The sequence below is a fragment of the Miscanthus floridulus genome, chromosome 16 (assembly GCF_019320115.1).
Source record: "Miscanthus floridulus cultivar M001 chromosome 16, ASM1932011v1, whole genome shotgun sequence".
Lineage (NCBI taxonomy): Eukaryota > Viridiplantae > Streptophyta > Magnoliopsida > Poales > Poaceae > Miscanthus > Miscanthus floridulus.
Window position 1 is genome coordinate 12,161,220 of NC_089595.1, and position 12,719 is coordinate 12,173,938.

Sequence of the window (12,719 nt, forward strand, 5' to 3'; positions counted from 1 at the left end):
TGGATTAGTGCATCTAAAATCTATTACCTTGTAATTTGTTTCCGGTATTTTTTTCCCTACCGGAGCTGTGGGTCGTTTGGATTGGATTGTTTCAGGCTTGCAGCTGAAGAATGTGTCTATTTGGATACGAGGGCTAATCACTAGCCGGCTAAAAAAGCAACTCAAATTAGCTCTAGTGCATATCCAAATATGAGGGAATAATAGGTGAGCTAATTTTCTAGACAAGTCTTATACTAGTTGTTAGTCAACTAGCTAGCTAATCTTAATTAATTTGAGCTAATGTTTAGCCTAAATAGTAACTAGCCTATTCAAACAGCAGACCCTATGCATGTCCCGAGGTAGGAGGTCGCGGCAGCTTCGTGCCAGGAAAGATTGACAACAGGAGATCGCTGTTGGACCACGTCATGTTCCACTTCCACATGCTGCTTCGACGCCTTGATGATGTCGCGTCATGGTCGTGTGGCTTCATCACACGGAGGATTCAGTGGCGGAGCCAGAATCACAATCAGGGTGTGGGGTGGGGTGGGGGGTGGGGGCAAATTTGTCAGATTGATCATAGTTTTGTGGTCCGCTAGTACTTGCTAAAGATAAAGATAGATGAAACAACTACTGATTTATATGCGTACTTTGCAAAAAAGACAAGCTTAGAATATCTAGCTCTCTAGAAGAACAGTTTAGACTTGCAATCATATACGCATAAACCTTAATTAATCTTTGATAGCAGGGGGGGCAGAGCCCAGTATGTCCTGCACTTGGCTCCGTCCGTGCGGAGGAAGGAAAATAATAAGCTTTCATATCTTTTGAAGCGAGACAGTTCATTTTCATTAACAGTAGCAGCATGACTGTTCGACACTACTCCCTCCGTTCCTAATTATAAGATATGGAAGACACTAAAAGAGAACTACGAATACATACACTCCTGTCTGTCTGTTAACTCGTGACTGACATGTGGGACTGTGTGCCACTGGGGCTCAGGTGTAAGGGACGTAGGCGGACTGCGTTTGCTTGGGAGCGTGATGGCGGGGGATCCGCAGCGCCTGCTGCAGGCTGGGTCGAGGGGTGAATTGTGTGGGCCGGGATTTATGGATGGGCCACATGTCATGAAATGTCGGGAGACGGCCCAACTGCACAAGGCAGTGAGTGTTGCGTCATGTGTGGGGTCAGCCTGGCAGTTTTCTTTTACTCCCTCCATCCCAAATTATAAGTCATTCCAAAAATCTTGGAGAGTCAAAGCATCTCAAGTTTGACCAAGTTTATATAATAAGATAATAACATTTATGATACCAACTAAGTACTAATATATTCTTTGTTAATTATATTTTTATAGTATATCTATTTGATGTCATAAATCTTTGTAATTTTTTTTATAATTTTGGTCAAACTTGAGAAGCTTTGACTCTCCAAGATTCTTGGAATGACTTACAATTTGGGATGGAGGGAGTATTTTGCATGAAGAAATGTCTTTGTGTATTGTTGTTAATCTAAAAAAAACAACAAGAAAGCGACTGTTAACCGCGAGGCCGTCCACTCGATCGGTCACTGTTAACCGCGTCGTGCCGTGTAAACAATACTACTCCTGTTCCGTGCACTACCGGAGTCCCGGCCTACGAGTTGACGCTCGGCAAACTATTTGCCGAGAGCAGCTCTCGGCAAAGAGCCGTCGGTAAAACATCTACAGGCAAAGGATTCTTTGCCGAGAGCCTCTCTCAGCAAAATATTTACCGAGAGTAATGTCAAGGCTCTCGGCAAACTGGCGCGCCCTAGTAACGGCTAAACGACCGCTAATGGTGTGACAGCTTCTTTACCGAGAGCGACCGTCGGCAAAGAACTTCTTTGCCAAGAGCGACCGTCGGCAAAGAATTGTTAAAAAAAAGATTTGCGGCCGAGGTGGTTTTCAAAAAAAAAAAAGGTTTGTCGAGAGCCGACCACCAAGCTCTCGGCAAAGAGGCAGATTTGTCGAGAGGTAGGCTCTCGGCAAAGAGGCAGATTTGCCGAGAGCCCTACTCTCGGCAAAGAGTCCAGAGAGCATTTTTTTTATTTTTGTTTATATTTCCAGCTTCAACAACACATATTTCACAAATATAATACATCATCCACATCACATATATCACAAATATGTCATCCACATCATATGTCTCACATTATAATCCATCTAAACATCTCAAATCCAACGACACATGTCCATCTCAAAGTGCTAAGTTCATCTCACACAAGTTCATGTCACAAAGTGCTAATACATGATGAAGAACAACAGGCTCACCCCCAAGGCTCCCACCCTCCCGACGGCGGCTGCTGCTGCGGCGGAAGGTGTGGATACGGCTGGTACCCCGACCCTCCCGACGGCTGCTGATGCGGCGGAAGTTGTGGATACGGTTGGTGCCACGACCCTCCCGACGACGGCTGCTCAGGCACATCATTCGAACCCGCCGATTGATTCTGCACAAAGGAGAAGAAAAATTAGTAATTATAGTAATACTAAGGCATATAATTGTAATATAAGCGTAGACAAGTCAAAATTTGCAGAACTAGGTATAAAATTGTAATCTAAGCCTAGACACATCAAAATTTCGGTAGCACCTCCCCTACACGGGTGGGGTTTCCAAAACATACAAGAAAACCAACGGCACGATGGCCGCCCACCACATATCAACGGCACGATGGCCGGCACACATATATATCAATGGCACGAAGGCCTCCCATCACATCAACGGCACGATGGCCGACATGTACAGTAAAGAGCTTTTGTTAGAGAAGTTGAACTCACGTATGAGTAAGGTGGGTATGGGTAAGGCGGTGGAGGAGCGAACAGCTCTAGTGGCGCTGGACGACCCATCGTGACGCCAAGACTTACCACGTACTGAGCCAAGGCGTCAAACCTCGCCCGCTCGGCCTCCCACCTCTGTCGCTCGGCCTCCCGCTCCCTCTGTCGCTCTTCCTCCACCCTAGCCTTATGCTCCTCGAGCGCATGCACCTAGGCCTATAATTTTTCACCGCATTGTTACAAGCAATTTCGAGGAATGTAAAACCAATGAACGACGAATAAAACAGAAATAACCTGTAGTGCTGCCACACGATGCGTCGAAGTGTCCTGCCTTGGGCGTATGGGCACGCTACCGCTCGTGCTGCTTGTCCGAACCTGTGAGAGAGTGGGAGTGGTGTGCGGGTCGAGCGTGCTGTTGCCGATGAGGTACCGCCCATGCTTCTTGCCTCCTCCCACCCTCATGACGATGTCGCCGTCAATGTCCGTGGTGTGCGGATCCCAGTCTGCCCCATGGACTCCCCTTGCCGCCTAGGTGTACTGACTGATGCGCTCGGGGATGCTCTCGTTGGTGAACGACTCGGCTGGGTCGTCCGGGTTCCAGTTGATGTTGTCTGTCGCCTTGCCCTTGTGGGCCAGAACCCATGACTTGAGCTCTCCGCATGGCTGGTTTTGATGTGCAGCCGACTGCGAGAAAAACAAGACAATTATAAATCATGCAGGAATAAACGTCTGAAAGAATAAATGAAGCTACACCAAGTCACGTACCCATCTAGCCCCGAATTCGTGGATGTTAAGGTTGCCCTGGTGGTGTGATACACCTGGCATCAGCAAACGTCGTTCCCGGAGGACGGTGTGGTTATCCGCCCAATTGCCACTCACCCACCTGTCGACCATTATCTGCCAGGCCCGCGTTTTATTGGCGCACCAGCCAGGAGGCACCTGTACGACATCAAGTACATTGATAGATATAAGAACAATTCAAGCCTACCCAATCTCAGAAGAAATCAATATTGATGTTGTATATTTACCTTCAGGTACTACTCTTTGGTCAGATGCATTAATCTTGCATCTTCTTTCTTTACCTTCCGATGCTCGTAGACGGCACAATAATCGATGATGGCCTGGAGCCGCGCCTCGTAATGCATGTCTGAGATGCGACCTCTAAAAGATTTGGCCGACGCCTTGGCTGCCCTCGCCTCGTAGCCCTCGGCGCATTTGAAGAAGTCCTGCATATAGAAAAGATGTATCAATACACTGGTTCAAGAAACTCTAGCAAATGCAATGTATTGAGCAAAGTAGTGGGAGGAAGACTTACCCAAAACTCGCACATAACCTGCTCCGCCACGCTTTCGTACGTGCGACCCATCTTGTCCTCCGCATCAGGGGCGGCAACGTAGTGCTCGTACGTGTAGGCCGGCTCCAGAGCTTCGGCGTAGCGAACCAAGCCTGGGAAGTGTTCCCTGCAGAGAAGACCCAGGATGCCATTGGGCAACCTTTTGTGAGCACCTGGGACCACGACCTTCCAAGACCTGCGTAAGTGATTAAGAAAAAACTATTAGTTTCCATTGTGATTCTATCATATGTAGGAGCGAAAAAAATGTAAAAGTTATGTACTTTTGCCCAACGGGTCGAATGACCGGGCGTAGAGCCTCAGGTATCGGCCGCTCAGGTAGGCTCGCCGGACCTCGTTGGTAGACACCCGAGGTTCCGGTGGAACTGGAACCTCCTGCCTCGGCCTCCTACTCGTCCTCCCGCTCCTCCTGCTCGTCCAGCTGCTCGGCCTGCAGCTCGTCCTCTCCCTGCTGAGCCTGCTCGTCCACCTGCTCTTCCTCCCGCTCCTCCTCGGGCTCTGGTGCTGCTGCTGCTGCAGGCTGAGGCGGTGGCGCCCTAGGCCTCCTCCCGGCCGCCCTCCTCCTCCTCCCCTGAGGTGGTGCCGACCCCCCAGCTTCACCTGAGGGCCCTGGTGTACTGCCCCCCGTGTCGTAAAGCGACTTGACCGCCCGCAAAGCTCTGCGGCCCGCCATCTTTGCACAATCACCTACAAGACATAAACAATAAGATCGGATTAGATGGATCATAAACAAGACATTATTATAAAGAGATGCAAAATAAATAAAGCATAATTAAAAATAACATAATATTACATGTATTAGAAATAATCATCCCCATCGGGATTAGCTGGATCATAGCTCTCATAATCACTATCAGCCATGTGGAAATGTTCAACACTTTCCAAAGGAGCAACTATGTCATCATTGCCATTGCCAATATGTAATCCTTCAAGTAACGCCAAGTCCTTCGCATTTTCCACCTCATCCCTCGTCCACATCAACATCCATTTCATTGTCTACTTTCATTTCCATAGCTCCGGTTAAGTCAATCTCAAAAGTCCCTTGTAGGCCCTCTTCTTGATAGAACTCTCCATCATATGTGTTTGGGTCGAAGTTGTAGTCTTCGGTGTTTGGGGAAGGTGCTTTACCGTGCGGCGATACCTTGTGCACAATATCCCAACCCTGAAGACGAGGGTCCCTTTGGCACGAGTAGGGGAGATAATAAACTTGTGTGGCCAGTTGAGCCACAATATAGACATCCTTTCCTCCATAGACGGAATCCTGTCGAATTAAAGGATTACAGAACCAAGAATGTTTGGACCAGAAAGAAGTGAGTGTGCCTGCAAAATTATTTTTTGTTTGGTAACCTTATCTGATTCCTGAAATATGGTTGTTTGCAGCAACTAGCAAGGGAGGAAAGACACAATTTAGGAACAACAACTGAAAATAACAAAATGAATATGTTAGAAGATGCAGACGTTCTTGTCTGCGGGCAATATCAAAATGGTCTAACTCATACCAAGGTCAAGCCTACCAAAGGAATACAACTGTTTTGTTTGATTTGCCCTATCTTTTCTATTTTTATGCTCCCTCTGTCCCAAAGAGTATCGTTCTAGTCTTCTAGATTTGTCCAAGAGTACTTGGCGCAACCCTCGATGAACTAGACGAACAAGAATCTGAACGAGGAGGTAGAATCCCTCCGTCGGCAACTCTAGGACGGGTTCAAAAATCAGTAATCAGTAATCTCAACTAACCGGTGGCCATGGGTCCTGACATACGAAGAACCTCAAACAGGATCCGATCGGATCGAATCGATCCATGGGCACGGGGAGTAGATCAGATGAACAACAGCGCTCAGCCACAAATCAATCGTCATAGCGGCAGTCGCTTAGGCAAAAAGGAGGAGTGAGGAAGAGTACTGACTCGGTGCCCTTCTAGCGGAGGATGCAGAACTGCTTGGGGGAGAGGACGGCGCGCCACTCCTCCTCGCTCCTCTGCTTGCGGGGGCGGGACGAATGACTGCGTCGTTGGCGTGCGGGGGCGAGACGCCGGCGGCCGTGCGTGGCGGGGCTGGGGTGGGCCGGCGGCCGCCGTCGGCGTGCGCGGGCGGACGTGGCGGGATGGGGCGGGCTGGCCGGGCTACAGCGGTGGCGAGGCTCAGGCGGAGCGGCGGCGGTAGCGCGCTCGGCCGGGCGTGGCGGGCTGCGGCGGCGGCGGGGCTGCGGCCGAAACGGTTCACCTTGCGGGCTTGCGGGGCTGCGCCGAAACGATTAAGTGGTGAGCCACTTTGCCGAGAGCCAGATCTAGGAGGCTCTCGGCAAACCTTCCTCCTTTGCCGAGAGCCCCCAGATCCAGCTCTTGGTAAAGTTATTTTTTTTCAAATTTCGTTCGAATTTTTTAACTAGCTAACTGCACAAAAAATATTAAAAAAATAAAAATTATTATTTGTCGAGAGTAGCTCTCGGCAAACTGAACAAAAAATGATATTTCTAAAAAAAATTAAATCTTTCCCGAGAGCAGCTCTCGGCAAACCTCTTCGCCGAGAGCCAGCTCTCGGCAAACCATTGATCCAGGCCAGGTAAAAAAAAGAAATCTGCGCCGAGAGCGGGCCTAGTTGCTCTCGGCAAAGAGCCTTTGCCGAGAGCAATCCCCTGAAGCTCTCGGCAAATAATATCAAAAAAAAAATTAATAAACAGCAAACGGCTCCAGAAAAATACGAAATTTTGCCGTGTTACAACTTATGCTCTCTAATGGCTATACAAAAAGTTTGAAACTCCAAAACTAATTCGACCGTGACATTGTTTGAAAATCCTAATGGATCCTTCTCAACTTTATGAAACTTATTCGGAGATGTCTCAGATTGTAAGAATCATACGCAACCACTTGTGCGAAATATTTTCAATTTTTTACCACAGCCTCCAAGTGTGATACCATGACTTCATTGCAAATATCACAATTTTCCGACTTTGTTTCCTTTTTTAAGAATTTTTAAATCGTTGGGCGACATATGTTCGTGGTCTTCGATTCGTAAAATAAAAGGTGAAAAAAAACGTCAACAAGATGTTATTTGCCCTCAATAATGCATAAATAGCATGAATATCATTTTCTACTTAATTTTTTCCCGTGTTTAAATCAATCGCTGTTCAAATTTTAATCGATTAAAAAAACTCCTTGAAATGCAATTAATTAATTATATATAGCAAATAATTACAAAAATACACAAAATTTTAATATTGAGTACAACCTGTAGTATGTCTATAGAGAAAAAAGTTTGGAGCATATGAAAGAAAAAATAATTTAATTGGAGAGAGTTAGGAGAAGAGAAACACATGCACATGAAATATAGAAACCACATTTGCCGAAAGCCTGGGAGGGGCTCTCGGCAAATATTTGCCGAGAGCGGCGCTCGGCAAAGAGTTTTGCCGAGAGCAGTAACGGAGGGGCTCTCGGCAAAGCGGTGACGCCGTCAGGGTAGGTCACGGCTATGGGCCCGCGGCAATGTTTTGCCGAGAGCCTGATTTTGCCGAGAGCGTGGCCTACGGCAAAGGACTGTTTTACCGACGGGCATTTTTTGCCGAGCGCGGCTCTCGGCAAAAAGGCCCACTTCGCCGAGAGCTGTTGCTTGCCGAGATGCAGGCCCACGGCAATCCTGTCACTTGCCGACGGCCGATGTTTGCCGAGAGCCGCGCTCGGCAAACGTTTTCTTTGCCGAGAGCCCGCGTTTTTTTGCTCTCGGCAAAAATCTCGGATCTCGGCGAGGACGTTTTTCCGGTAGTGGTGCTCGGCCACGTCCATCCATGCATGCCTACCAGAGGAGGTCACAAGCACGGACGTTGCCCACAACGTACCCTGCTTTTGAAAATGAAATGACTCGATCGCCCTGCTGCTTTTGAAAAAATAACAACAGGTTCATGAAAATTGTACAGTGCATGCAGGGCAGGGCCATCGACATCGAGCGATAACTCCTCGGATCCGCTGGAATACGTACACGTACATCGACATCATACGTGGGAGTACGTACAGTCAAGGAGTATGTGTACATACCATAAAAATTAAAATAAGATCATACTAGCGCCGCCATAGGTGACGAAGGAGAGGGGCAGGGAGCGCCGCCGCCGCCGCCGCCACCAAACCAGGGCGACCATAAATGTACAATTCCTCGAGAGCAGTTAGGCGTCGTATGGATTGGGGCAAGTATTGAAGGGCAGGGGAATGCTCGATCCAAAGCGAACGAAGCGCAGAGAGTTGTCCAATCCACTCCGGCAGCACCGTCAGCGCACCTGATTCAATGTGGAGATGTTCAAGCGAGGTGAGGTGCTGAATCGCCTCTGGGAACTGCTTCAAATCGCCCCTACTCAGTTCAAGGCGTCGCAGAGAATGCAGTTCTCCAAGCCAGTCAGGCAACGTGCCGACGGCGGGGCATTCGAACATGCAGAGACGCTCGAGAGAGGTGAGGTTCCGCATGCTCTCTGGTAACTGTGTCAGGTCATTGCAACTGTAAATTTCCAACTCTTTCAGCTTAGTGAGGTGCTGCAGCAGTTCCCAGCCAGATGATGATCCTGTAACAACAGATAACAATAGACCCTTGAGGCGATGCATGCTGGGCAGCTGATGGGAGAACCTTCCTGTGGATAGCAGCTGCGCATTGATTCTGTATAAAGACATATAGTCCAACGATGGTGGAAAGTAGGGGCTCACATTTAATGTCGGGCAGCGACGTATTTCTAGCCAGGACAGGACAGGAAAAAGATATTGTGCTGCCAATTCTTTCTCCCCAGTTTCAAAACCACTTGATGTAGTCCACAGGTGCTTCTTCAGTGAAGGCAACTCAACAAATCCTCTCATATGCCTCAAGTTTGGAAATCTTACTAGCACTAACCAAGTTAAACAAAGGAAATGGGATGCAATAGTTTGCTTCAGCATTATGCCACCTTCACTATATGAAGAATCATTTTGATTCATCATCCATCCTGGCAAGCAGGGGCCTCTGTAACCAAAGATTTCCAAGCGCTCAATTTGCGATGTTGGTTCAAGAGCGTTCAGCACACCCCAATCATGTTCCATATCTGATACCAACTCTTCTTCGGTATCACTTAAAGACCAGTTCAGCACCAAGTGTCGTATGTTACTCTTCCGCTTCAAGCAAGCCTTCTCTGCATCACTTGGATTCTTCAAATACTTAAGGTTGGTAATTTCCAAGCGACCACCTATCATATCAAGGTTTTCTAGCTCTGAGATCCTCGCATCATCTGCACCACACCCAACAACAAACAATCCTATCTTTCTTAAACGGGTCAGCTGTCCCAACCCTGATGGTAAGCAGCACAGTTTACTACAATCCCCTATGTTCAAAACTTCAAGCCTTTTCAAGTTTGCTATGCCCTTAGGCAACTCCCGTAGCTCATCGCATCCCTCGAGGTCAATACATTCTAGAGTATCAATCGATGTAACCCATTGAGGTAGCATGGTAACTTTGGTTCCAGAAAGGTTCAGAGTTCGCAAGTTTTTGAACTCCCCAATGATGTCTGACGGTAGTTGTTGCAGAGATGAACAACGCTTTATATCAAGTACACATAGGTTTCCAATTCTACCTAAAGAGCTTGGTATCTCTCGGAGCTTGCTGCACTCATATAGTTGCAAGGACTGAAGAACATAAAAGTCACCAATGGACTGAGGCAAACTCTCAAGATCAGTAACCCAACGCAACTCTAGAGTCCTTAGCTTCCGAAGCTTTCCAACAGACTCAGGTAATGTCACAAAACCTTTGCAGCTAACAAAATGGAGTGACTGCAAGTTCCAACACCTCGAGATAGCTTCTGGAACTGTTGTACAACTAACTTTGTGGATTTCAAGATACCCAAGATACTCAAACTTTAATATGAATAGTGAAAACGGAGTATCAATTGCATAGTCCAAAACAACACTGCGCATACAACAACTATTCTTCACTGTGGTATCAAAAGATGGCTTACTTTCAGAGATATATAGAGCACGGATCTTGTCAAATAATCCCTTGTCAACATTCTCAGGGAATGAAGTCAAAGATAAATATCTATTATGAGTAAATTTTTCTGTTGTATGAATTGGTACACAAGTCACCAGTTCATCCTTTAGTATCTGTCGAGTGAGATCATGGATCAAATCATGCATGTTGTATATATCAGTATCCCAGCTCTCATAAGGTTTCTGAAGAAACCTGACTTTTACAAGAGAATCTAAGTAGTATCTTCCGATATCTTCGGGTTGCTCTCCATTCATTGCATTGATGAATCCATGAGCTATCCATTGGGCAATCAAACGATCTTTCTGGATTCCATAGCCCTTCGGGAATATGGAGCAAAACGTAAAGCACTTCTTCAGTTCATCTGCCAAGTGAATATAGCTCAACTTCAAGGATGCAAACAAGCTGTCATTTATACTCTGATCATTCCATAAATTATTATCTCTTATGGCCCTCCACGTACTTATTTGCTTCTTGTCACGAAGGACTGCTCCAAGAGTTTGAATTGCTAGCGGCACCCCACCACATCCCTTGATAATCTCTTTTCCGACTTGTACATGATCGGAGCTCAAATCTTGCTCTGCCAACCCAGAACCCTTCAGGAATAAGTTCCAACTCTCAGACTCTGATAAGAATGCCAACTCAAATATATGTCTTGATTCCACAGCTTCTGCAACCTTTCGATCACGAGTGGTTAACATAATCCTTGTTTCAGGTGCGCCACATTTAACTGCACCATGAACTGTTCCCAGTCATGTCTGTCCTCATGCCAAGCATCATCAAGGATAAGAAGAAACTTCTTATTGCTCAACTTCTCCGAGATTTTTTGGACCATGTGCTGCGGGGGATGACGATCTGAATTATCTCCAACAATTGTTTGAAATAGCTTGCCGATGAGCTTCTGAACATCAAACTCTTGAGACACATGGACCCAGAATATTTTATCTCCGAAGTGCTCCTTTATCTTGACGTCATGGCAAATGTGTTTGGACAAAGTAGTTTTGCCTGACCCCCCTAATCCGACGATAGAAACTATCATGCTGTTCTCTCCAGCATTACATTCTACAAGCTTAGATATGATTTCATCCTTTTCTTGATCCCTAAGGGGTATTTTGGACTCTGGAACCTTGCTCAACCAGGACATCTCTGCAGCTGTCCTGTACCCAGTACCAATATGTTCATCCCTTGGAAATAAAGTATTGACATCACTTCTTTGCTTGACGATTGCAGCAAATCTCACCTTGATTGCCTTGATCTTATGAGCCATCTTGTATCGGAATGCAAATGTCTTTGGTTTTGCACAGAAGCAGCCAGCTATACCACTCTTGTCATCATCTCTTTCCATCTTCTGTTTCTCAGCTTCTAGCTGGACTTCTTGTAGTACATCGTCAATGTCATAAGCCACATCTTTCAATTTTACAACCCAGCGAGACTGTGGCTCACTCTGTATTGCTCTGTCACGTGCTGCCGACAGCCAGCCTGTAATATCTGCGTGTATATCCTGGAGCTCGGAGAGATCTCTTTGGACACCGGTTATGGCAGCAAACTCAGTGGCTAACAGTGAAACTAGCTTGTCACCTGCAACCTTCAACACTCCAGATGCTAAAGCAGCCTCCATCCCACTCATTATGTCAAAGAAACTCTTGCCTAAACTAAACCCCTGCGGATGAAATTGAGAAGCAAGCGGTTACATTGAGTTTCGCAAATCCAAAACTAGTTAGGTGGCAGCAGTAATGTTTTTTTAGGAAAATAATTTTTTAGGAAATGTGGTGGCAGAAATGTTCCAATAATAATTCTCAACTCTGGAATAAATGAACGGCCGACAAAATATCTGAGAGTTACCAATTAACATGTGTCACCCCCAGATCGAACTGTAGAAGCAACGACAGGATGACACTTTGATGCCGCCAGATGAGGGAGGGCTTTTTGTTCTTCTTCTTCTTGTGAAAGAGGTGAAGGAGGCCTTTGATCAGTATGCTTGACACTCACTGGGATTGACACCAAAAAGTGTGAGTTGGTCATCCAAGAAATTCTAGGATTGACAGCAAAAACGTGAGGAGATCTGACCAGGGGACAAAGCGGGAGGAGATGTGAGGAATTAGATTGTGCGTGTTGTGTTGGGCTTAAACCAAAGCAGATTAAGTACCTAAACTCAACTGCGGCGGGGGTCCAGCTTCAGGATGCAGAGGCCTGCAGATCTGAGGCAGGTGATGAAGAAAATGAGCAGGTGGTCGAACCCAACGAGAAGGAGAAACAGGATTCCGGCCGAGATCATCCTTATTACCTCGGTCGCGTCGTCGTCGGCGACGAGAGGCCTCCCCTAGCCGGGTATGCGAAGTGCACAGCGAGTCGCCGTCCTGAAGTTCTTGGATGTGGTTCTTCCTTTTCCTGCCGGAGGCTGAGGCATGGAAGAAACGGGAATTTTCATCCCACTCGAAGGCCAGTTTCAGGTTGAAATGTTGGCGCCAATAGATGAGCTTAGCTCTGAGCACCTCTTGGAGAGTTGTGGCAGCGACATCGCGGAGGCTGCACTCATTCAGATGGAGGGGTTGGCACTCCTCGAGAAGATCAAGGGAGTCCATAAGAGCCCGGAGGTCGTGCTCTCGCTGCCTAGGGGATTTGTGGC

At 47.0% G+C, this 12,719-nt stretch overlaps 1 long non-coding RNA gene and 1 pseudogene across 1 annotated transcript; both read right to left on the reverse strand.

Moving 5' to 3' along the window:
- Window positions 1-7,976: 7,976 nt before the first annotated feature.
- LOC136511623 (disease resistance protein RGA2-like) lies at window positions 7,977-11,966 on the reverse strand (annotated as a pseudogene).
- An 11-nt stretch (window positions 11,967-11,977) lies between these two features.
- Window positions 11,978-12,679, reverse strand: LOC136511626 (uncharacterized). Its single transcript, XR_010772778.1, has 3 exons — window positions 12,378-12,679; window positions 12,240-12,291; window positions 11,978-12,081 (listed from the first exon to the last, which is right to left on the reverse strand). It is a non-coding gene; the product is annotated as an uncharacterized lncRNA (long non-coding RNA).
- Window positions 12,680-12,719: the final 40 nt, after the last annotated feature.